The sequence below is a fragment of the Hevea brasiliensis genome, chromosome 9 (assembly GCF_030052815.1).
Source record: "Hevea brasiliensis isolate MT/VB/25A 57/8 chromosome 9, ASM3005281v1, whole genome shotgun sequence".
NCBI lineage: Eukaryota > Viridiplantae > Streptophyta > Magnoliopsida > Malpighiales > Euphorbiaceae > Hevea > Hevea brasiliensis.
The window spans coordinates 47,677,667-47,705,081 of record NC_079501.1 but is presented as its reverse complement, the minus strand read 5'-3'; positions in this window follow the sequence as shown (position 1 = coordinate 47,705,081).

Genomic DNA, 27,415 nt, shown 5'->3' with positions numbered 1-27,415 from the left:
CTTCATCAGAGAATTCAGACAGAAATACATCCCAGATGCATATGTTGATCAGAAGTTGCAAGAATTTTTGTGTTTGAAATAAGGGAACCGATCAGTGGCAGAGTATGAGAGGGAGTTCTCCCGCTTAAGTCATTATGCTGGGAGTCTCCTTTCTACCAGCAAGGCAAGATGCAAGAGATTTGAGACTAGTTTGAAGCCCAGTTTGAGAATGCAAGTAGTGGGATTCAGACACAGTAACTTTTCAGAACTTATGTCTCAAGCACTTAAGCTGGAGAGAATTGAATCAGAAGCAACCCCAGTAAAAGAAAAATCAAAGAGAGCTAAGAAATTAGAAAAAGATAAGGGGGAAAAATCAGTAGAACAGAGTTCTGGTGCTACCTCTGGACAGAAGAAGAAGTTTAGTGGACCCAGCAGGGGTCGAGGTGGAAGATTTGGTAGGGGTAGATTTTCCGGACAGAGGCCTCCTAGGTTTGGTCAGTAGTTAAGCAGGGGTTCATATTCTGCCCGCCCCTGTGAGACTTGTGGCAAGATGCATATGGGGGAATGCTACTGGGCCTTTGGAGCCTGTTTTAACTGTGGAGGCAAAGGCCATTTAGCAAAAGACTGCACTAGTGCTCCTAAATATGGTCCAGCTCCAACTACTACTGAGGGATCTATTCAGAGTCCTGCTCCCAGAGGTTCACAATCAGTTGGCAGAGGTAGAGGCACTGCTTCTGGCAGTCAAGGCATAGTTGGTCAGTCAGCACAAGAAAGTGCTTCAGCCAGAGTCTACACAATGAGACAGTGAGAAGAGGCTGAGACTTCTGATGTTGTAGCTAGTACATTTTCTATCTCTGATCAAGAGGTATTTGTTTTGTTTGATCTGGGTTCAACCCATTCATATACTAGTGCTAGCATAGTCAGTTCACTTGCTGTTCCATGTGTCCAAATAGGTTTTGAAGTGCTAGTAACTAGTCCGTTAGGACGAGAGGTCCGAGTTAATAGAATTTATGGAGACTGTCCTTTGGTGATCCAAGGACATGCTTTTCTGTCAGATTTGATTGAAACGCCCTTCAGAGGTTATGATATCATCTTGGGCATGGATTGGTTAGCTAGGCATCATGCCATGATTGACTGTATACTGAAGACAGTCACTTTTGGTCTCCCTCTATACGGTGATGTGGTAATACATTGGGAGAGGCATTTACTGCCTTCAAACATCATTTCAGTTGTACTAGCCAGAAGGATGATCAGAAAGGGGTGTGAAGCATACTTGGCACATGTGATAGACACCAAAGTGGGGAGTCCAGCATTGAGGGACATCCCTACAGTGTGTGATTTTCCCGATGTGTTTCCTGATGAATTGCTAGCATTACCTCTAGAAAGAGAGGTGCAGTTTGAGATTGATGTTTTGCCTGGTGTGGACCCAATCTCCATAACACCATATAGAATGGCACCTGCAGAATTGAAAGAGTTGAAAGTGCAGTTGCAATAATTTCTTAGCAAGGGCTTTATCCGCCCTAGTGTGTCACCTTGGGGAGCATCAGTATTGTTTGTAAAGAAGAAAGATGGCACTCTCCACTTGTGTGTTGATTATCAATAGTTGAATAAGGTGACAATAAAGAATAGATATCCATTGCCCAGCATTGATGACTTGTTTGATCAGTTGAGGGGTGCAGCTATGTTCTCCAAAATTGACCTGAGATCAGGTTATTATCAGTTGAAAGTACAAGAGCAGAGTATTGCTAAAACTGCCTTCAGAACCCGCTATGGCCATTATGAGTTCTTGGTCATGCCATTCGGGTTAACTAATGCTCTGGCTGCTTTTATGGATCTGATGAATACTATCTTTAGACCATACCTCGACCAGTTTGTTGTGGTATTTATTGATGATATAGTGGTCTATTCGAGGAGTGCAGAAGAGCATGATAGACATTTGCGGATTATACTGCAGACTCTAAGGGAGAAACAACTATATGCCAAATTGTCGAAGTGTGAATTTTGGCTGAAGGAAATATCTTTCTTGGGGCATGTAGTATCAGAAGAGGGCATCAAGGCAGATCCAAGTAAGGTAGAAGCTGTCCTTAATTGGAGGCCACCTAGAAATATCACAGAAATTCATAGTTTTCTGGGTTTAGCTGGATACTACCATCAATTTGTGAAGGGATTCTCCGTGTTGGCATCTCCATTGACCAAGCTGCTTAGAAAAGATATGAAATTTCAGTGGACGGATAAATACCAACAGAGTTTTGATGAATTGAAGAAATGTTTGACTGAAGCTCCAGTCCCGACTTTACCTACTATGGGTAAAGAATATACAGTTTATAGTGATGCTTCTCACAATGGGTTAGGCTGTGTATTGATGCAAGATCGAAATGTCATTGCCTATGCATCATGCCAGCTAAAACCGCATGAGAGGAATTATCCGACACATGACTTGGAGCTTGAAGCTATTATGTTTGCTCTTAAGATCTGGAGACACTATTTGTATGGGGAAAATTGTTACATCTACACAGATCATAAGAGTTTGAAGTATTTGGGCACTCAGAAGGAGTTGAATTTGAGACAGAGGAGATGGTTAGAGTTGATAAAAGACTATGATTGTCTGATAGACTATCAGCCAAGGAAAGCTGATGTTGTGGCTGACGTCTTAAGTTGTAAGACTATGGCAAGTCTATGGGTTACTCCTTTATCTATGGTACTTGAGTTGAGATCATTACATGCCAGCTTAGAGATTAATGATGATGGGAAAACAGCAGATGCATGGCATGTACAGCCAGTGTTGATTGATCAGATTAGAATGGCTGTTCAAAATGACCAGAAGTATCAAAAATTTTTAAAAGTAGTTCGGCGGGGCAAGAAACCAGAATTCTCAATAAGAGATGATGGTCTACTGCTACACCAGGGCAGAATATGTGTTCCTAATGATGTTGATTTGAGGCAGAATATATTGAAGGAAGCACATGAGTCTCCTTTGGCCATGCACCCTGGTGGCACAAAAATGTATAAGGGGCTAAAGGAGCATTACTGCTGGATGGGTATAAAAAGGGATGTGGCAGAGTTTGTATCCAAATGCCTAACTTGTCAGCAAGTGAAGGCAGAGCATCAAGTACCCACTGGGTTATTACATCCACTACCAATACCAGAGTGGAAATGGGAGAGAATAACGATGGATTTTGTGATGGGACTTCTGAGGACACAGAAGAGTCATGATGCAATATGCGTCATTATTGACAGACTGACCAAGTCTGCTCATTTTCTACCAGTCTGGATGGACTATAGTTTAGAAAGATTGGCCAGGTTGTACATTGATGAAATTATGAGACTGGATGGAGTGCCAGTATCCATCGTATCAGACAGAGATCCTAGGTTCACTTCTAGATTCTGGGGTAGTCTTCAGAGAGCCCTAGGAACTAGATTGAACTTCAGTACAGCATTCCACCCACAGACAGATGGCCAGTCTGAGAGGGTAATTCAGATCTTGTAGGACATGCTAAGGGCTTGTGTGATTGAGTTTAAGGGAAGTTGGGACACACACTTGCCTTTGATTGAGTTTGCTTACAACAACAGCTATCAATCAAGCATCGGGATGCCTCCATATGAAGGTTTGTATGGAAAAAAATGTAGAACGCCGTTGTGCTGGGATGATGTGGGTGAAAGAAAGATGATTGGACCTAAAATTGTTTAGTAAACTAAAGAGAAGATCAGGGTTATCAGAGATCGACTTAAGACTCCATCAGACTGGCAGAAGTCCTATATTGATTTGAAGAGAAGGGATATTGAGTATGCAGTGGGTGAGAAAGTATTCCTCAAGGTTTCTCCTTGGAAGAGGATTATGAGATTCGGTGGAAAGGGGAAACTAAGTCCTCGTTTCATTGGGCCATATGAGGTTTTGGAAAAAGTGGCTCATTTGGCTTATTGTTTGGCACAACCTCCAGAGTTGGAGAAGGTATATAATGTCTTCCATGTGTCTATGTTGAGGAGGTATCGATTAGACCCATCTCATGTACTATTTGTGAAAGAAATTGAAGTGAATCCAGACCTCACATATGAGGAAGAACCCATAGTGATTCTGGCATATAAGGTGAAGCAGCTACGAAACAAGCAGATACCATTGGTAAAAGTGCTGTGGAACCATCATTCGGGCCAGGAGGCTACTTGGGAATGAGAGAAAGACATGAGGAGACTGTTAGTAGTATGCCCTAGAGCATATCATTTAGTATGTATCTTGTACATATTTTTATTAATAAAAGGCATTTCCACTTTTCCGTTTACATAATATATTTATGTGTAATAGAAAAGGTCCATTGATATTTTGTTAGAAATATTATTCTTAAGTTGTTAAGAATATGAGTGACAATATTTCTAGTACAAAGTATCATAAATAGGTTCACAATCGAGGATACTTTATAATAAGGACATGACTTATCCAGAAAGATTGTATTCATATTTGTTCCCAAGTTATTTATATGAGATATAAATAAGATGGAATGGTGAGTCTCATGCCATATAACAAATATGATAGGCACTTATAAATGATAAGTAGGCCGAACCAGTGGCACTTATGACAAGCACATGGAGTTTACTCTTGTCAATGTTTTGTCATAAATCATATCAGTGCATATAATCTTTAGACCTGAGATAGCACAGTTATCTTGTATATAGATAGTTTGAGTTTGATACTGCTTTCATACTTGTACTATGTATGGGTATATGGGCATGTGTTGGCTCCTGCTAGTTATATATGGAGGTAGGTGTTGATCAAGATGGAATCTGTTCCTCTAAGTAAATAGAGATAAAATCCTATGTTCATTTAATTGTTCTTGATGTTTCAAGTTCTTGGCCAGGACAGATAGATTTATTCAGAAAAGAGTTTCTGATGAGAAAATCTTTTTAATCAAGAACTGGAATTAAAAGAGAACATAATATTCATAGCAAATGGAGTTTGACATAAACCATGACTCCAGCTTGAGTTGGGATTTTGTAACAGAGAGATTCTAGTGCATGGTAACATATGATTATAGGTTCATTTAAGGTAAACCTTATTACTAATTGGGTGGCCATGGCATGCTATGCTAGGTGTTAACCATGGTCTATGAGGTTCATAAAATGATTTAGAGAAATCATTTATGGTAAGAAAGAGTTCTGATGATATTAAGAGTTGATATCATGTCTCATTGCCAATTAGTGATGAGCCTAGTAAGTCACACACATACACAAGTTATCACCTATTTAAATATGATTTAATTAATTAATTAAAGAGTTTAATTGATTAATTAAATAGATTTAGTTTGCAATTAAATTGCAAAGTCCCTAGCATGACTTGAAACCAAATCTAGATTATTGGATGTGTAGTATAAATTAAATTTATATTTAAAGTGTTTAAATATGAATTTAATTGATGAGAAATTAATTAATAGAGATTAATTAATTAATTTATATTTGATATAAATTAATTAGAAGAAGAAAATAATTATTTTGGGTTAAGAACTCAAAATTAAGACACAGGGCATTTTGGTCATTTCATTACAGTGACACGTGGCACCATGAGATGGTGACACATGGGATTACACATAAGCTTGCCAAATGTTTTTTTTAATCATGTAAGATGATTAAAATCAAGATTAAATATAGGTTTGACACTTGGCACAATTTGATTGGGTCACTTAAACCTAGAGCTAATCAAAGGGTGACATGTGGCAAGGGTTTAATGTGTTAACCTAGCTATTTAAGTGTGGTTATGAAAAGAAAACATAACCAGCAGCCTCTCCTCTCATATGTCACGCCACTTTGAGCCTCTCCAGCTATTTCTCTTCATCTCTCATCAATTCAAAGAGATTAGCCATCAATCTCTTGAATTAAGAACACTAGAAATTATTTCTAGTGTCCTGTTTACATCTCTAATCTCTTAAAAGGCAGAACTTGAATTTCTAATTAATAGAAAAGGCTTTAGAAGCTGTTCAAGGGCTGCCATAGGTGTTCTTGGTGTGGACAAGCTAGAGGGACAACATCCGTGTCCTCAAGACGAATCTCAAAGCGCGAGCACGCTGCAATGCATCAAGAGGTTAGTGTAATCGTTCTTGATTTAATCTAGGGTTCTAAAATTAATCTGATTATTTTAAAAATCTTAAATGGCAAATACAGATCCAAAACATATTAAAAGAGTTTTAATATGTTGTTTATCATTGAAATCAAATAGATAAAAATAAATCTTGCATGGTGCATGTGACCCTAGGTGAAAATTTTTGAATTCAATGGTATAATCTTGTGTTTTTCACGCTTCCGTTCTTTCAATTGGTATCAGAGCCACTATATTTGCCATTTAGATTGTTGATTATATAATTTAATTATGTGTTTGATCATGAGATCAAGAGATTCATTGCTGGTTGGATCATGAGATGTGGCGTCACACATGGAGAAGCCACCAATGGTGGCGGCAACAATGGTTCCATGGGTGATTCAAGGTTTGGCCTTTAATTCTGCAATTGTTGTATGATCTAAGGCCTATTCTTTGACTAATTAAAGTGTTTAATTAGTTGTTTTAATCACACAATTAAATTATGATTCAAATCAGAATTTAAAAAAAAATGTTTGAATGTGATTCAAATCTGAATTTTAAAAGTTGTTTGAATGTGATTCAAATCTGAATTTTTAAAGTTGTTTGAATCATATTTAAATCTGATTTTTTAAAATTGATTCAATAAAATTCAGATCTGATTTTTTAAAAAATATTTGAATGTGATTCAAATCTGATTTTTTAAAAAATGTTTGAATGTGATTCAAATCTGAATTTTTGAAGTTGTTTGAATGTGATTCAAATCTGAATTTTTAAATTTGTTTGAATGAGATTCAAATCTGAATTTTTAAATTTATTTGAATCATATTCAAATCTGGATTTTTAAGTTGAATATGAGATATTCAATTTAATTTAAGAATGTATGTTTTATTTAATTGTTAAATAGTGATATGCATGATGGATGATCATGGACTATAAAAGACCAATGTGATTGGATTTATTTCTTTTATGTTTCTTTGGGATTGTAAATTAATTAATTTATTTTAATTTATTTTGGGCATGTATTATTAAGTTTGTAATAATTTTTGGGTTGTAATTTCATTTATTTAAGTTCTTGTAAATTCGCCTTGGTATGCCAAGGATTACTATGTAATATTGGATTGCAAGAAGTTCAAGGAGGTCAAGAGCATTGGTGGGACCAGTGGGAGGAATTCAAGATCAAGTGTTGATTATGTACTCCTTCAGCAACTCTTGTAAAATGAATGAATGAAATGCACCTAGAATGCCCGATTCAATTCTTGGTGGCTCAATTGAATCCCTTAGAAAGTCCATGTCATACCATATTTCCTGCTTATCCATGAATGCATGAGATGTATGGGAATGTATGCAATTATATGATATATGCATGCTAAATGGATAATGTGCAAAGTGAGACCTTAATAGTAAATAGGATGGCTATAAAATCTTCCAAACAAATGATTAAGTTGGAAATGCTATAATTAAAGTAATTATAACATAAGCCCTCCATTGGGGCAATTATTTTAAGAAATTTTAAATAGTTGCATGAGATGCAATTAATTTAAGAGATTTTCTTAAGAATAATTGTTAAGCATGAGATGTTGTAAATATGTAAATGGTTTGGTGGCCAATATTGGATGTACCTGAGGACATTAAAATTATTTGCATAATTATCGCTCAATGGGATCAACTTAACTAATGCAAGATAAGTCAATATTGGATGTACCTGAGATTTTGAGCATTAGGGGCTAGTAAAAGGATTGAACCTCACATGAGATGTGATGGGCAAGGAGTTGCTCACTTATAGTTTATTGTAATTCCAATAATGGATGTACCTGAGGATGATCAATAGAATTATAAGAATTCAATCACCCACTAGAAATCCATCCAACTAGGATTTCCGTTTACTTTGGAAGTGTAGGATTCGCTAAGTTAGTGGGAGGACCAATTTGATTAAAAGACCATAATCATTTTGGTTAATTACATGATACATTTACTAATTAATCTGGTTATTTTCTCAGCTTAATTTTCTCGATAAAAATGAGCACAAAACAACCACCACCATCCAATATCCTTGCAAGCATACTTGATCACAACAGTTGACAGGACCTAATCATGCGATTGGCTAAGAAATTTGAAACTTGTCCTGAACCTTGAACATATAGGATATGTTCTATATTCAAATGTTCCTAGTCCCTTACCTCCAGAGGCCACACAAGAGGAACATGATACTTTGGACAAGTGGAAGGAGCATGATATGAGAGCTAAGTGTTACATGCTTGCTTCCATGAGTAATGAGTTACAGAAGCAACATGAGAACATGCAGAGTGCTAGTGAGATCCTCCTTCACCTACAAGAGTTGTATGGTGAGCACAGCAGGAATGCTAGGTATGAGATATCTAAACAGTTATTCCGTATGAGGATGTCTGAGGGACAGAATGTTGGGGATCATGTCCACAAGATGATTCGGCTGATTGAGCAGTTGGAACATCTTGACTTCAACATGGATTTCCAACTACAGACGGATTTGATCCTTCAGTCCCTTCCTGGGTCTTTTGGGAAAATTTGTGACAAATTTCCATATGACTCAACAGGAATGCACCTTAGCTGGTTTACTCAACATGCTGGTTATTGCCCAAAAGAATATGCCAGGCAATAAAGGAAAAGAGGTAGCTTTGGTTGCATCTTCTTCTGCTGGAAAGTCCAACAAGAAGAATGGCAATAAGAAAAAGAAACCTCAGAGTCCTGGTCCTTCCAAGAAAATAGCTAAATAGAAAAGGAAGACTAAAGCTGATGAAGGCAAAGGAAAGTGTTTCCACTGCCAACAGGAAAGTGTTTCCATTGCCAATAGGAAAGTGTTTCCATTGCCAGTAAGAAAGTGTTTCCACTGGCCAGAGTATAGCAATCTGAATGAATGCAATGCCATGGTGAAAACCAACTCAAGTTCAAAATATATTTGGCACTTATGGTTAGGTCATGTTGCAGAAGATAGGATTGCAAAATTGGAGAAAATGGGGATTCTATCCTCATTGGGCTCTGAGCCTACTCCAACTTGTGAATCTTGCCTTCAAGGCAAAATGACTAGATCACCCTTTGTTGGACAAGGGCTAAGAGCTGAAAATATTTTGGAACTAATACATAGTGATGTATGTGGTCCGTTTAAAGAAATGGCTAGAGGGGGCTTTCATTATTTTATTACCTTTACTGATGATAAATCAAGGTTTGGGTATTTGTATTTGATGAAATACAAACATGAATCCTTTGAAAAGTTTAAGGAATTTAAATCTGAAGTAGTAAATCAAACAGGAAAAAATATTAAAGCTCTTCGATCAGATCGTGGAGGTGAATATTTGAGTACTGAATTTGATGAATACTTGAGAGAGCATGGCATTGTTTCTCAGCTGACTCCTCCAGGAACGCCACAACTGAATGGTGTATCTGAAAGGAGAAATCGTACCCTATTGGATATGGTACGTAGTATGATGAGCTATACTGATATGCCAATCTCCTTTTGGGGATTTGCATTAGAATCAGCTTTGTATATTCTGAATAGGATTCCATCAAAATCGCTTTCTTCCACACCTTATGAGATATGGCATGGAAGAAAACCAAGTCTTAAGCATGTTAAGATTTGGGGTTGTCCAAATTATATCAAAAGTGAACACTGATAAATTGGAGGCCAGATCAGAAAGAGGTCGATTTGTTGGATATCCAAAAGATAGTTTTGGATATTATTTTTATTTGCCTACTTCACAAAAGGTTGTGATAAGTAGAGATGCCACATTTCTTGAACAACAGTTTGTTCAAGAAGGAGGCAAAGGAAGGCAAATAGAGTTAGAATTGGAGAATTCTGACAAACCAATGCATCGATGGATATAGATCCATCTAGTCAACCTATACCCATTGATGAAACATCTACATGTTCCTCGTAGAACAACCAGGTATCTCACCCACGGTGAGATATGGTTTTCTTCATGAAGAAGAACAAGAGTTGTCTACTCATGAAGGAGTAGATCATGGAGATGATCCACTTACCTATGAAGAAGCTATATCAGATATAGACTCTTCAAAATGGATTGATGCAATGAAATCCGAGATTGATTCCATGTATAAGAATCAAGTTTGGGATCTTGTTGACCCACCTGAAGGTATTATACCTATAGGGAACAAATGGGTTTTCAAGAAGAAAATTGGTTCTGATGGAAAGGTAGAGACCTATAAGGCAAGGCTAGTAGCGAAAGGGTTTCACCAAAGGCAAGGAATAGACTATGAGGAGACTTTCTCGCCTGTTGCCATGCTTAAATCAATTAGGATTTTATTAGCAATAGCTGCATACTATGATTATGAGATTTGGCATATGGATGTCAAAACAGCTTTTCTCAATGAATACATTGAAGAAAACATTTTCATGGAACAACCTAAGGGATTTGAATCCCAAGATGGTTCCAAGGTATGCAAGCTAAAGCGATCCATTTATGAGTTGAAACAAGCTTCGAGGAGTTGGAACATCCGTTTTGATGAAGCCATTAAATCTTTTGGTTTTATCAAAAATGAGGATGAGCCATGTGTATATAAGAAGGTTAGTGACAGTGCTATCACTTTCCTTGTCTTATATGTGGATGACATACTGTTGATAGGTAATGATACAGGTATGTTGATGACTATAAAGGTATGGTTGTCAAATACATTCTCCATGAAAGACTTAGGGGAGGCAACCTATATTCTTGGGATTCGCATCTATAGAGATAGAGCGAAAAGGATAATTGGTTTATCACAAAGTCTATACTTGGAAAAGGTGTTAAAGAGGTTTAACATGCTTGATTCCAAGAGAGGATTGTTACCAATGAGACATGGTATCCATCTTTCTAAAGTGATGTCTCCAAAGACACCTGAAGAAAGAGATAAGATGGCCAGGATTCCATATGCTTTGGCTATTGGAAGTTTAATGTATGCAATGTTGTGTACTAGGCCGGATATCGCATATGCTGTTAGTTTGACTAGCGGTATCAATCCAATCCAGTTTGGAACATCGATAGTCGTCAAGAATATCCTTAAGTACTTGAGAAGAACTAAGGATTTATTCTTGATTTATGGAGGTGGAGACTTGCAATTGGATGGTTATACTGATTCGATTTCCAATCGATATCGATGATAGAAAGTCTACCTGGATATGTGTTCATTTGTAATGGAGGTGCGATCGGTTGGAAGAGTTCCAAACAGAGCACGCATCGCAGATTCCACCATCGAGGTGAGTATATTGTTGCATCGATGTTGCAAAAGAAGTCGCTTTGGATAAAGAAGTTCGTGATGTAACTTACAGTAGTTCCTTCCATTGAGTCGCCAGTTCCACTACACCGTGACAATAATGGAGCGATCATACTGAGCTAAGGAACTAAGGTCTCACCAAAATCCAAACACATAGAAAGGCACTACCACATTATCAGAGATATAGTTGGGCAAGGCGATATAGCCATGCAGAAAAATAACATCAGCTGAAAAATCCAGCTGATCCATTCACTAAGCTTTTGTCACAAGTTCAGTTAGACCGACATCTTGAGAAGATGGGTCTAAGGTATTGTAATGAATGGCTCTAGTGCTAGTGGGAGATTGTTAGTAGTATGCCCTAGAGCATATCATTTAGTATGTATCTTGTACATATTTTTATTAATAAAAGGCATTTCCACTTTTCCGTTTACATAATATATTTATGTGTAATAGAAAAGGTCCATTGATATTTTGTTAGAAATATTATTCTTAAGTTGTTAAGAATATGAGTGACAATATTTCTAGTACAAAGTATAATAAATAGGTTCACAATCGAGGATACTTCATAATAAGGACATGACTTATCCCAAAAGATTGTATTCATATTTGTTCCCAAGTTATTTATATGAGATATAAATAAGATGGAATGGTGAGTCTCATGCCATATAACAAATATGATAGGCACTTATAAATGATAAGTAGGTCAACTGGTGACACTTATGACAAGCACATGGAGTTTACTCTTGTCAATGTTTTGTCATAAATCATATTAGTGCATATAATCTTTAGACTGAGATAGCAGATTATCTTGTATATAGGTAGTTTGAGTTTGATCTTGCTTTCATACTTGTACTATGTATGGGTATATGGGCATGTGTTGGCTCCTGCTAGTTATATATGGAGGTAGGTGTTGATCAAGATGGAATCTGTTCCTCTAAGTAAATAGAGATAAAATCCTATGTTCATTTAATTGTTCTTGATGTTTCAAGTTCCTGGCCAGGACAGATAGATTTATTCGTAAAAGAGTTTCGATGAGAAAATCTTTTAATCAAGAACTGGAATTAAAAGAGAACATAATATTCATAGCAAATGGAGTTTGACATAAACCATGACTCCAGCTTGAGTTGGGATTTTGTAACAGAGAGATTCTAGTGCATGGTAACATATGATTATAGGTTCATTTAAGGTAAACCTTATTACTAATTGGGTGGCCATGGCATGCTATGCTAGGTGTTAACCATGGTCTATGAGGTTCATAAAATGATTTAGAGAAATCATTTATGGTAAGAAAGAGTTCTGATGATATTAAGAGTTGATATCATGTCTCATTGCCAATTAGTGATGAGCCTAGTAAGTCACACACATACATAAGTTATCACCTATTTAAATATGATTTAATTAATTAATTAAAGAGTTTAATTGATTAATTAAATAGATTTGGTTTGCAATTAAATTGCAAAGTCCCTAGCATGACTTGAAACCAAATCTAGATTATTGGATGTAGTATAAATTAAATTTATATTTAAAGTGTTTAAATATGAATTTAATTGATGAGAAATTAATTAATAGAGATTAATTAATTAATTTATATTTGATATAAATTAATTAGAAGAAGAAAATAATTATTTTGGGTTAAGAACTCAAAATTAAGACACAGGGGCATTTTGGTCATTTTCACAGTGTGACACGTGGCACCATGAGATGGTGACACATGGGATTACACATAAGCTTGCCAAATGTTTTTTTAATCATGTAAGATGATTAAAATCAAGATTAAATATAGGTTTGACACTTGGCACAATTTGATTGGGTCACTTAAACCTAGAGCTAATCAAAGGGTGACATGTGGCAAGGGTTTAATGTGTTAACCTAGCTATTTAAGTGTGGTTATGAAAAGAAAACATAACCAGCAGCCTCTCCTCTCATATGTCACGCCACTTTGAGCCTCTCCAGCTATTTCTCTTCATCTCTCATCAATTCAAAGAGATTAGCCATCAATCTCTTGAATTAAGAACACTAGAAATTGTTTCTAGTGTCCTGTTTACATCTCTAATCTCTTAAAAGGCAGAACTTGAATTTCTAATTAATAGAAAAGGCTTTAGAAGCTGTTCAAGGGCTGCCATAGGTGTTCTTGGTGTGGACAAGCTAGAGGGACAACATCTGGAGTCCTGAAGACGAATCTCAAAGGCGCAGGCACGCTGCAGCACATCAAGAGGTTAGTGTAATCGTTCTTGATTTAATCTAGGGTTCTAAAATTAATCTGATTAATTTTAAAAATCTTAAATGGCAAATACAGATCCAAAAACATATTAAAAGAGTTTTAATATGTTGTTTATCATTGAAATCAAATAGATAAAAATAAATCTTGCATGGTGCATGTGACCCTAGGTGAAAATTTTTGAATTCAATGGTATAATCTTGTGTTTTTCACGCTTCCGTTCTTTCAGAGACAACACCCATAGCTGTTCAGAGATTGATGCCAGGTAAAATTTCGAGACGAAATTTATTTTAAGAGGGGGAGAATTGTAACACCCCTATTTGTATAGCCTGGTATATTTCACTGTTCTGGTGACCGGTGTCGGTCCAAACAATTAAGGAGATTAGAACCACACCTAAGACAACTAGAGAAGCCATAAACACAAATAATTAGTAATTGTCAATTAGTTAAGTATAAATAAGGAAAACATAACATAAGATGTTAAACGAGCCGAGTGTCACAGCGATGGGTGACCTTCTCGGAAATGATACGAAGTCGATTTAAACTCAAATTTCGAACCGTAAAATGTGACACCGCGATCCTTAGGACACTTACGAACATAGTGGAAAAGAGAAAATCACGAAAAAGAATTGTTAAGTCAGTCAAATAATTAGGTCAGAGAGCCGAAAGGAATATTGAATTATTTGCAAACCGGGTCGAACCGGCGAGGGGCAATTTAGTCAATTGAACCCGAGAGCTAACTCCTGACCTAACTGTCAAAGAAAATTAGAGAAAGGAAAATTTTGGAGTCGGGAATTTAATTAAAGAAATAATAGAAAAAAAAAGAGAAAATGAAAAAGTGAAGGAAGATGATATCATGCATGACATCATGCATGATGTCATAAAGCTTATAATTAATAAATTTGATTAAATGGATTTTTTGGTCTTCCATAAGACAAAAGACAAAAGACATAAAAAAAAAAAAGAAACAAAGTCATCTTCCTCATTATCCTTGCCGCCCCACCTCTCTCTCCATTCTTACTCACCTTGTTCCACCATTGTTAAGAGAAAGAAAGCTTGAATTTCCCTACTTTCTTCCATAAATTCACAAAGTCCCAACACAAAAAATTCTCTTTACATGTTGAGGAAGCATTAGAGAGTAAAAAGAAGAAGAAAGAATTGAAGAAAGGAAAGCCTAGAAACCCTCCAAGCAAAGGTTAGTCTTCTAACTTCTAATTATCTGATCAAATGCATGTTTAGTTATTTAAATGAGCTTAGAAACTAAAGAAATGAAATAAAAACACTTATGGAGGACTAAGCTGAAATTTCAGCCACCATGATGGGGAGTGTGATTTGCATGGTTTGATGGATTTGAATGAGTATATGAACCTCAATTAGATGAGTGATTATAGTTAAAAGCATTGAATTAGTTAAATGCAACAATTAGTGTGAATTAGGGTTTGGGACATTAGGGTTTAGAGACAAAAAATCTAAGAAACTTGTAAATGATGTCTTTGACCTAGTTTAAGGAGAGAAATGGTCAATTGTGACCTAATGAGGTGTGTTAGGAGTGTTTGAATCAAAAACAAATTCGGATTGAGTGTGGTCATGCTGCTGGCAGCATGACCAAGTTACATTTGAAGGACCAAAAATGAAAATTTACAAGTCCAATTGATATGAGGCAAATTGGGAATGAAAATAGACACTAAATGACACAATTTTCATTTAGGAAGCATGTCCAAAAATGACCAAAACTTAGTGAACAAGTTGACCAAACTTTGAAAATCTCAGTATGCCCTGTACAAAATGACCAAATGAATAGTGTTTGTTCATTTGGCCATAACTTGAGATAGGCAGGTCTAAATGACCTGAAATTTTACCAGTGGATAGTTGAGGTATATACCAAAAACTTTCATGAAGAACAGCAACCCAAATTATGCCATTGACCAAGTCATTTGGCCACCCCAAGTTGGTGACCTAAAACTACTAGAACCAAAATTGCCCAGAAAATCTGGGTTAAGTCCAATCTAGTAGCCATGGTTCAAATGGCTATAACTTGAGCTAAAAAACTCCAATTGGAGTGATTCAAAAAGGAGAATAAACTTAATACAATAGGAAACATTTTCTATGAAGAAAGTTTTGCCAAATTCTAACAGTAAAGTGACCAATGGAATAGTGCAACCTTAGATACCAAAACTGAAAATTTATCAAATTTGCCTAAAAGACTTAGAATTTGAGTAAACAACCAAAACTAACAAATTTATTGACCAAAATGTGGTATGTAGATGAAGTTGGAATTTCCATACCTATTAAGCCTTAGAAAGTCAACAATTTGACCTAAATAGTATAGTGAATAGTAACCCCGAAACACAAAATTTAAAGAACGTCGAATTTAGCACATTAGAGCTAGGTAAAAGTGAAGTTAAATTTATTTATAGATTTATGTTAAGTTATGGTACTGAAACACTGTGAAATTGTGTGTTCAGTTGAAAAGAACAACGGGAAACAACTCGAGGAATCGAGTCAAGGCCGAGAGGCGACTCGTTTAAGGTTTGTGCACAACGTATAAATTCTGTAAATTATTTTCTGCATATGGTTTTGAATAATTTGATATAGTGAATTGTGACATTATTGAAGATGCTTTGATGTAAATTGTTGAAAGTTATTGTGTACATTTAAAATGGCAATGTTTAGTAAATTGTTAAGATAAGTTTTGAAACCATAGTGTCATGACCATATATTTGAACACCTCACTAGCATGATTGTGGGGGTAATCAGTTTCAAATTTTGATTCCTTCTTTGGATGAAGTGTTAAGGTGTGCCAGTAGAAGAGGAACTTGAATGGATATCCATATATTTGAGCTAGCTAGCCTTGTGATGTGACTTATCCTTAGCCTCTGGCTATTGAGATTATATTTGTTTCGAATGGCATGATGTAACTATGGGTTTTATGAAATGTGTTTTGATACTTCGAAATGAACTTGTTTGCATCAAAATCTCATAATTCATGTTTTGTGTTTAATGCTTATGTTTAGTCAAATTTTTGGATAAATGTGATTTAAATTCTGCATAAGATTATTTTAGTATGTTGTGCACCACTGAGTCATAGTACTCAGCGATAGCTTTTATTGCTATCGCAGATTTAGAGACTAGAGGAGCAGCAGACTGAGCTGCTGAGGAATGAGGATCTATCAGCTTGAAGTTATCGAGTATAATTTATACCCGCCTGTAAATATTCATTTTGATGTATGTATTGCACATAAATGTATGGACAAGTGAAAATGTGTCTAGAGTAGCTTGTACAAAGTTTGTAATAAAATTTAGTTTGAATTTCTTTTAATGTAAATTTTTGCAATGATGTATATAAGTTGTCTATATTTAATGAAATATGAGTAAATTGATTGATTGATAGTATTTTTATGATTATCGCAATTTTTGGAAATTGAGAAATGGTGAATTTGAATTTTCGAAGTTGATAATGTGTTGAAATTGATTGAGATTGATTGTGAAATTGAAGAAGTGGTTGAGAAAATTTATTGTAAGTGCTTTTTACAGATATTTGAAGAACTGTTTTCTCAAAATACAGATGGAACTCTGGCAAAATTTTTATAAAATTTGCGAAAAAATAAAATGGGCCAAAAATTTCAACTAGCTTCCAACTTAAATTAAATGTTTGATACCAACTAGCAAATGCTCACCACTTAACAAAAGTAAGAAAATTGTTTTAAAATCCCTTGTAGTGTACTTAATGAGTTATCGGTAGGTGAAGTTCGGTAGTCCATTAGGTATTCTACGGGATCATGTTTTGCCTTACAGAGGGGTAAGGTGTGACATGTTTTAGTGGTATCAGCGCAAATTTTTGAAGTATGTTTTAACTTGTGAATTTGTGTCTTTCCTTGCTAAGTACAACTGCCCAATGTCCATATTTGTTACATACAATGCATTAAATCATAAATATGAACTAACGGAGGGAAATCTCCATGTGTTACTTGTTCAGGAGATACCCTAACTTCAAACTGAAATGGAAGAAGGGGATCGCTCAGTCGAGCAATTTGTTGAAGCTAAGGCACAAGGGGAAGCCCCAGTTCTACAAAATGTTAGTGGATCTATAGCACCAGCCCCGCAAATGCCTCAGTTTCCTGCATAGTTTGCACAGCAGATGGCTGTGATGTTTCAACAAATGGTTAGGGGAATGCCTGCTCAAGCTCTACCCCAGACACCTGTGGTACAACCACAACCTCTAGCCAGACAGTATGATAAATTATTAAAGTATGGGGCTACTGAATTTAAAGGTACAGTGGACCCTTTAGAGGTAGAGCAATGGCTTGAAAGGATGGATAGAGTATTCAAGAAGCTACACTGCCAAGATGAACTGAAGTTTGAATACTCTGTGTCTCTACAGCAAGGGGATAATTATGATTGGTGGAAGACCATTCCCTAAAGCTTGGCTGAACAGCCAGTGCTGACCTGGGATGACTTCATCAGAGAATTCAAACAGAAATACATCCCAAATGCATATGTTGATCATAAGTTGCAAGAATTTTTGAGTTTGAAATAAGGGAACTGATCAGTGGCAAAGTATGAGAGGGAGTTCTCCCACTTAAGTCATTATGTTGGGAGTTTCCTTTCTACCAGCAAGGCAAAATGCAAGAGATTTGAGACTAGTTTGAAGCCCAGTTTGAGAATGCAAGTAGTGGGATTCAGACACAGTAACTTTTCAGAACTTATGTCTCAAGCACTTGAGCTGGAGAGAATTGAATCAGAAGCAACCTCAGTAAAAGAAAAATCAAAGAGAGCTGAGAAATCAGAAAAAGATAAGGGGGAAAAATCAGTTGAACAGAGTTTTGGTGCTACATCTGGAAAGAAGAAGAAGTTTAGTGGACCCAACAGGATTCGAGGTGGAAGATTTGGTAGGGGCAGATTTTTCGGACCGAGGCCCCCTAGGTTTGGTTAGTAGTCAAGCAGGGGTTCATATTCTGCTTGCCCCTGTAAGACTTATGGCAAGATGCATATGGGGGAATGCTATTGGGCCTTTGGACCCTGTTTTAACTATGGAGGCAAAGGCTATTTAGCAAAAGACTGCACTAGTGCTCCTAAATATGGTCCAGCTCCAACTACTACTGAGGGATCTATTTAGAGTCCTGCTCCCAGAGGTTCACAATCAGTTGGCAGAGGAGGAGGCAGAGGTAGAGGCACTGCTTCTGGCAGTCAAGGCATAGTTGGTCAGTCAGCACAAGGAAGTGCTTCAGCCAGAGTCTACACAATGAGACAGCGAGAAGAGGCTGAGACTTTTAATTTTGTAGCTAGTACATTTTCTATCTCTGATCAAGAAGTATTTGTGTTGTTTGATCTGGGTTCAACCCATTCATATATTAGTGCTAGCATAGTCAGTTCACTTGCTATTCCATGTGTCCAAATGGGTTTTGAAGTGCTAGTAACTAGTCTGTTAGGACGAGAGGTCCGAGTCAATAGAATTTATGGAGACTGTCCTTTGGTGATCCGAGGACATGTTTTTCTGTCAGATTTGATTGAAATTCCCTTCAAAGGTTATGATATCATCTTGGGCATGGATTGGTTAGCTAGGCATCATGCCATGATTAACTGTAGACTGAAGACAGTCACTTTTGGTCTCCCTCTGTACGGTGATGTGGTAATACATGGGGAGAGGCATTTACTGCCATCAAACATCATTTCAGCTGCACTAGCCAGAAGGATGATCAGAAAGGGGTGTGAAGCATACTTGGCACAAGTGATAGACACCCAAGTGGGGAGTCCAGCATTGAGGGACATCCCTACAGTGTGTGATTTTCCATATGTGTTTCCTGATGAATTGCCAAGATTACCTCCAGAAAGAGAGGTGCAGTTTAAGATTGATGTTTTGCCTGGTGTGGACCCAATCTCCATAACACCATATAGAATGGCACCTGCAGAATTGAAAAAGTTGAAAGTGCAATTGCAATAATTGCTTGGCAAGGGCTTTATCCGCCCTAGTGTGTCACCTTGGGGAGCATTAGTGTTGTTTGTAAAGAAGAAAGATGGCACTCTCCACTTGTGTATTGATTATCGATAGTTGAATAAGGTGACAATAAAGAATAGATATCCATTGCCCCGCATTAATGACTTGTTTGATCAGTTGAGGGGTGCAGCTATGTTCTTCAAAATTGACCTGAGATCAGGTTATTATCAGTTGAAAGTACAAGAGCAGAGTATTGCTAAAACTGCCTTCAGAACCCGCTATGGCCGTTATGAGTTCTTGGTCATGCCATTCAGGTTAACTAATGCTCCGGCTGCTTTTATGGATCTGATGAATACTATCTTCAGACCATACCTCGACCAGTTTGTTGTGGTATTTATTGATGATATATTGGTCTATTCGAGGAGTGTAGAAGAGCATGATAGACATTTGCGGATTGTACTGCAGACTCTGAGGGAGAAACAGCTATATGCCAAATTGTCGAAGTGTGAATTTTGGCTGAAGGAAATATCTTTCTTGGGGCATGTAGTATCAGAAGAGGGCATCAAGGCAGATCCAAGTAAGGTAGAAGCTGTCCTTAATTGGAGGCCACCTAGAAATATCACAAAAATTCGTAGTTTTATGGGTTTAGCTGGATACTATCATCGATTTGTGAAGGGATTCTCCGTGTTGGCATCTCCATTGACCAAGCTGCTAAGAAAAGATGTGAAATTTCAGTGGACGGATAAATGCCAACAGAGTTTTGATGAATTGAAGAAATGTTTGACTGAAGCTCCAGTCCTGACTTTACCTACTCTAGGTAAAGAATATACAGTTTATAGTGATGCTTCTCACAATGGGTTAGGCTGTGTATTGATGCAAGATCGAAATGTCATTGCCTATGCATCACGCCAGCTAAAACCGCATGAGAGGAATTATCCGACACATGACTTGGAGCTTACAGTTATTGTGTTTGCTCTTAAGATCTGGAGACACTATTTGTATGGGGAAAAGTGTTACATCTACACAGATCATAAGAGTTTGAAGTATTTGGGCACTCAGAAGGAGTTGAATTTGAGACAGAGGAGATGGTTAGAGTTGATAAAAGACTATGATTGTCTGATAGACTATCAGCCAGGGAAAGCTAATGTTGTGGCTGACGCCTTAAGTTGTAAGACTATGGCAAGTCTATGGGTTACTCCTTTGTCTATGGTACATGAGTTGAGATCATTACATGCCAGCTTAGAGATTAATGATGATGGGAAAATAGCAGCTGCATGGCATATACAGCCAGTGTTGATTGATCAGATCAGAATGGCTGCTCAGAATGACCAGAAGTATCAGAAATTTTTAGAAGTAGTTTGGCAGGGCAAGAAACTAGAATTCTCAATAAGAGATTGTCGCAAGGGATTTTGCGGTCGCCTGGACGAACCCTCACCGAAGTGGGAAAGAGTGAGGAGTCGCCACCTTAGTTTTGAGGGTAACTAAAGAAAACCATTTGCGAAGATAAATTGAAATAAAACCACTTCAAACCAGAGATTCTAAGTTCGGGGTCCGTAAACGGGTGGGGAAGGTGTTAGGCACCCCACCTCGTCCCTTAATAAGGGTGAGTAGATTTAACTTTGCATTAGTTAGAAGGGCTTGAATGGACATGTTGATCCTTTTAACTAAAGGAGCATTTGATTTTTCACTGAATTTGGATCACCCAGATACATAAGTAAATGAGACAACCTTAGTGAGTTACTGTTGCAGGTTAATCTTATCTAAAAGAACTATTTTATTAAAATTTAATTTAAGAGTTGTATAAGAACTCTTATCCGAACTCTTTAATATTTATTAAAATTTTGAGTTGAGATCGGATAAGAACTCTCCTCCGATCCCTATTAAATCATTAAAAATTTTGAGTTGAGACCGGATAAGAACTCTCCTCCGATCTCTATTTAATGCTTATTAAAATTTTGAGTTGAGACCGGATAAGGACTCTCTCCCGATCTCTATTAAATATTTATTAAAATTTTGATTTGAGACCGGATAAGAACTCTCCTCCGATCTCTATTAAGTATTTATTTAAAATTTTGATTTGAGACCGGATAAGAACTCTCATCCGATCTCTATTAAGTATTTATTTAAAATTTTGATTTGAGACCGGATAAGAACTCTCCTCCGATCTCTATTAAGTATTTATTTAAAATTTTGATTTGAGACCGGATAAGAACTCTCCTCCGATCTCTTTTAAATTAACAGGAACCTGAATGGGATCTTTCCGATTTCCCGAATTTTAATTTCAGCTACATGTCATAAAGTCCTAAAGCTAAGGATTCTAGCGTTCTAAGGTGCCGGGGATAAGGCTTCTTTTAACTAATTGATATTTTGTGACTAAATAAGAGAAGCTGGACTGAATTTTGCTGACTTCCCCTAAGGTCACTTTACCAATACCTATTAATCTCCGATCTATTCTGTTTTGTTTACTTTGGTTTTATTCCACTTTATGGCATCTTGCCGAATGGCCGTTTACGTCAGCCCAATATTGTGGCTATTTTCCTGACGTGTTATTCAGGCTCTCTCTCTTAAAAGGGACCCATAAGTTGCAGTTATCTATATTTTACCCAACCACTTACACGCTACTAGGAACCAGAAAATTTGCGTTCAGAAACGACGAAGGTTAATAAAATGATAGACTGATCACTAAAGAAATAAACTCGAGAGTAACATTCTTTAAGGTTCTTTGACACTAAATGAACTTGGAGAAAATCACATGCATAAAAAGGACAAAGAGAATGCGAAAAGTAAACTAAACACTTAACAAAACGGCAATATGAGATCTTACCTGTAAGGAGCCAAATCTATTGAAATGACTACAGGGTGACAAATAGTAATAAGACAGCAGACTGATTAGCTTGAGGGCTGGTGTTCTTTGTGAACTGAAAGATGCTTAGCTAAAATGCAATAAGATTAAGATAAAAACCGAGTGAAATGAAATTGAGCTTGGATAATGGGAATGAAGACAGATATGATAAAAGGCTGAGAGTGAGAGAGTGACCGGATAATGAACAAACTGAAAATGTAGAGTTCCAGTATTCAGAATCCTTTTTTCAAGAAAACACTTCAGAAAACTAGTTTCAAAAGTCTTTCTAATCAAAACTTCAAATTAGCAGAGTAACAAACTGAATCAAGTTTCAGAGTTCTTCCACTATAATAACTACCTCTCTTTTTTTTGCCCGTCTCTTGAACAGTTTTTCATGCAGGTATTTATAGGAATCAAGTGCTCCCCATGAAGGGTCAGGATTTATTTTGAGGGAGATGGAGGGTTAAGATTTCGAAGGACATGATCGGATGTTCAGGAATTAAAGAGAATCAAAATGAATGGCTGAGATCACTCTTCAGAATATTTTTCCTTTTCTTCTTTCAATCCGACGGTCCCAAATCTTCTCATCCAGAACGATCTGAGGGCTAAGAGCGAAAGACGCTGGTATTGTCGTCTTCTCTCTTGATCCATGGGTTCCGGGTTTGTCCTTACAAGTGAGATCAACGGTGGGGATTGGGATGTACAGGACTGTCATGATATACCCTGGCACCTGTCAGCATTGCGGGCGATTCTTAGGCGTGCGGTGGAGATCTCGTCTGCAACGCTTTAACTACCTCGGCTCTGATTCTGATGACGGTTATTTGGGATTTGTCTTATTCCTCTTGTCTTCCGATCCCTCTTCTTGACATGCTCCTATTCCGATCTCTTATGCTAATCTCTCGTCTTCCGATCTATTATTCCGATCTCTCCCTTTCTCTGGTCCGGTCTGGTCAAAGCATTAATTTTTCCTCGATTCCCGAGGCGTTCGCTTCGTTTTCTGCTCAGCAATAAATGCCCGTTTTCCCCTATATATACCCCTGACGACGGAGACATTTCCTTCATCTGATTTTTCTCTCTTCCTTCTTTCTTTTCCAGTTCTAGCTGCTCCGGCGGTCGTTCCGGCCATGATCGTGGTTTTTGATCCTTCTCCGATGGGCTTCCTTATTCCTCGACTGAAGATTTATGACTCCGGTGATCGCATAACCTTGTCTGATGCTCCGCTGACCCTTGGCAGTTGCTTCCTCAAGTTCATTCGGCTTCTCTCCACATTGAGTGTTCCGACAGCGGTTTCCTCCCACATTGGGTGTTCCGACAGCGGATTAAGCTCCGATCGGCGACACCCTTGGGATCAGTTATAAACCTGGGACTCTTTAGATAGGATGTCCCACCGGTCTCTAGAGATCGCCCAAATGATGTAACCCTTTAATGTAATCAGATTTCTAGGGATCGCCCAAATGATGTAGTTAGACCTTTATTGTAATCCGATCCCTAGAGATCGCACAAATGATGTAATCCGGTCTTTTGGAAATAAAAATCTTGTTTCTCCAATTTTTGATTATTTTCCGATCTCTGATATATTTGTCCGATCTGATTCCTAACAAAACGACTCTTAACTAATCCTTCATTCAAGATATTCAACTTATTATGCCGATCTCCATTTAACCGATCTCTTTGGAATGTTTGAATATTTGAGAGAAGTGTCAGAACAGCTGGCGAGTCCCACCAATCGATGCGTTACCTAGAGCCTCGTGAGCATTAAATGCTCGGACTAGTATAAATAGGGGTGGGGGGGTTAGCTAGTTGTTCTCTCATTCTATTTTCAGTCCCCCGCTCACAACTTCGAAGTTCTCTCATTTTCTCAAGTTCTTCCGACGCCGATCAGACTCCGGTAAGGGCTTTGATCTTCTTTTTAGTTTAAGTTCTTTATTTCTTTTGAAAATGAGCAGTGCCGAAGGTCAAAGAGCGGTGAGTCATCCCTCCATTCAGTTTTCGTGGTCGTCTGACGAAGAAGAAGTAGTCGGGCCAAGCGCGCAAATAGAACCTCCTAGGGCCTCTGTTCCAGCTCGGGGGCGAGTCGGACCAACAAGGCATGTACCTTCTTCAGGGAGGGAGAATCTCCCTATGGACGAGATGCCCTCGATCTTACAAGAGTCCGATTTACAATCGTTTAGCCAGGAGTACAATATTCGCCCTGATTCGTACGAACTTATCCGGTGCCACGGCGATCACCGAGCCGATCACTTCTTTGAAGAAAATGAACTAGTAATGGCATACGAGGAACAGTTAAAGGCCTGTATTCGGTTCCCTCTGAACGACTTCTTCAAGGAGGTCCTAAAACTTCACCGGGTGTGCATTGCTCAAATTCACCCTAACTCGTGGCGGATCTTAGTAGCTTTCCGAGGTCTATGCTGATCTAAGGGAATCAGACCTACGGCTAAGGTGTTTGCCGAACTGCACAGGCTAACTCGCCGAAAGGACGACGAGCACTGGTTCTTTCAGGCGAAACCTCATTGCGGGCTCTTCACCGACCTGCCTTCCTCTCTTAAAAATTGGAAGAACCGCTTCTTCATTCTGAGGAGTAAAAATCCGACCTGCTTTGAGGACTTCCCTCGTAGCTGGTGGCATCAGGGGCCTTTGCTTCCGAAGCGCATTAACCTGAACCAGGAGGAAAGCTTAATAGTGATGGATCTGAAAAATCAGGCTGCCACCCAAAAGTATTCCTGTTTAGACGCAGTGACTGCCGAGCTTCACCATTGGACCAAACAGCTGCTCACCGGCCAAGATCGCGAACTTCCGCTCTCTGACCTCGGCACTGGTATTTTCTACATCTCAGATCTCAGGACCTTAGCGATCTCACTGACCTCTCCTTTGTGCAGGTATGGCGGGTGGCGAAGGTTCTAGGAAGCGGAAGAAGGAAAGCGAGATCTCCCGGAAAGTAAAGGAGATGAAGCGTTCGGAGATGAAGCGTTCGGAGATGCTTCGAACTCCCGGCCATGAACCAGGGGAAACGCAAGGAGGCCCGTCCCGACCTTCGGGGCCGCCGATCGCTGAGGCTGTCCGATCTCCTCCTCAATAAGAAGAGCCGGCTCCCCCCCCCTCCAGTTGCTCCAAGCACAGAAAGGGGTCATTCTCAACCTTCTATGAGATCCTCCTCTCGTGGCGCTCAAACGTTGATGGAGTCCCTGAAGAATAACCGGTCTGTTCGAGAGAACCCCGGTTTTGCCAAAGTCTTGGGGTCTTCCATCTGCCTTTGGGAGGATCGGGAAAGGCTATCCCCGGACAGCCTTGACGATATCTTGACCCGCGCTATGAGCCTGAACGTGGAATGCCTGGTGAACCAGACCATAGTTCGGGAAAAGGCTCATCGTCTGGGCAAGGAGATCGAGAAGAAAAATCAGGAAATGGCTTCCCTCCGATCCCAACTCGCATCCGCTCAGGATTACATATCTCAAGTTGAGGGGCGGGCGAAGTTCTATGAAGATAGAGTGACCGAACAGAATCATGTTCTGGCTGAAAGGGATCGGGCTCTTAGGGAAGTCGAGGTGCTCCGGGCCAATGAAGCTTCTCAGGTCGCCCAGCTTATCGAGGAGCTTAAGGCTAAAGACGAGGAAATGGTGACGGGGATAGCTGGTGCCTATGTGAATGCTCACAAGGACCTCTTGGCCGAGCTCCAAAAGCGTTACCCAGAGGGGGACTTCTCTTGGATGGCCGACCTGGCTCCCGAAGGCGAGGAGGAAAGCGAAGAGGAGGCCGAGGGTGAGAGAGAAAATGAGCCAAATGTAGATCAGGCTGGGGGATCACCCCCAGCCGAATGACTTGTAAAAATTTTGAAATGAAATGAAGTGGAATACCCTTTTTGTTCAATGAATGGTTATGATCGGAAAATTTCTAAATTATTAAGCACTTGATTGTCTGAGTATGTTGAAATAACTGAAGATGATTATTAACCTAAGTGTGAGAGATCGGAAAACACAATGATCATGAGATCGGTAGGGAAGAAATCTTTGAGCAGGACTTGATTAAAATTGGAAATTTGATTTGAACACCTAAGATCGAAATCTTCATTAAACCGGACCAAAACCTTAACTCTTAAACTTTTGAAAGGGAGATCGGCAATAAAACTAGTAAGAAAAGATCTAGTTCACTTTGTTTATACTACAACGGGTCGGAGAGATCGGTGAGCGATTTAATAGACTGGTAAGGCTCTGACTGATGTGAGAACCTAGCATTGATTTAATTCCCTGTGGGGAGAGATCGGAAATGTGATTAGCTGTCAAAAGGAGACTTAGCACTGAGGTCAGTTCCAAAGTTTTATTGATTTTGGGGATCGGCCAAAATATGGTGTCGACAGCTGCCCCTCTTTACATAATTTCTATTAAAGGGAAAATTTCCCGTGTAGGAATTATGTAAAGATTCAGACTCATATTTTGGACGATTAAGTGTTCGAAGTTAGGGAACTAAAGCATACCTAAACCAGTGACCTGGAGATAGGCAACAGAAATTTAAAAGACCTAGAAAATTAAAATCAACTTGGATCAAGGAACTAGAGGTCGACAACAGAAAATGTAAATCGCTAGAAATTAAAATCGACTTAGATCAAGGAACCAGAGGTCGACAACAGGAAATGTAAATTGCAGGAAATTAAAATCAACTTAGATCAAGGAACCAGAGGTTGATAACAGAAAATGTAAATCGCTAGAAATTAAAATCGACTTAGATCAAGGAACCAGAGGTCGACAACAGGAAATTTAAATTGCAGGAAATTAAAATCAACTTAGATCAAGGAACCAGAGGTTGACAACAGGAAATGTAAATTGCAGGAAATTAAAAATCAACTTAGATCAAGGAACCAGAGGTTGATAGCTGGAAATTTAAATTGCAGGAAATTAAAATCAACTTAGATCAAGGAACCAGAGGTTGATAACAGGAAATTTAAATCGCTAGAAATTAAAATCGACTTAGATCAAGGAACCAGAGGTCGACAACAGGAAATGTAAATTGCAGGAAATTAAAATCAACTTAGATCAAGGAACCAGAGGTTGATAACAGGAAATTTAAATTGCAGGAAATTAAAATCAACTTAGATCAAGGAACCAGAGGTTGATAACAGAAAATGTAAATCGCTAGAAATTAAAATCGACT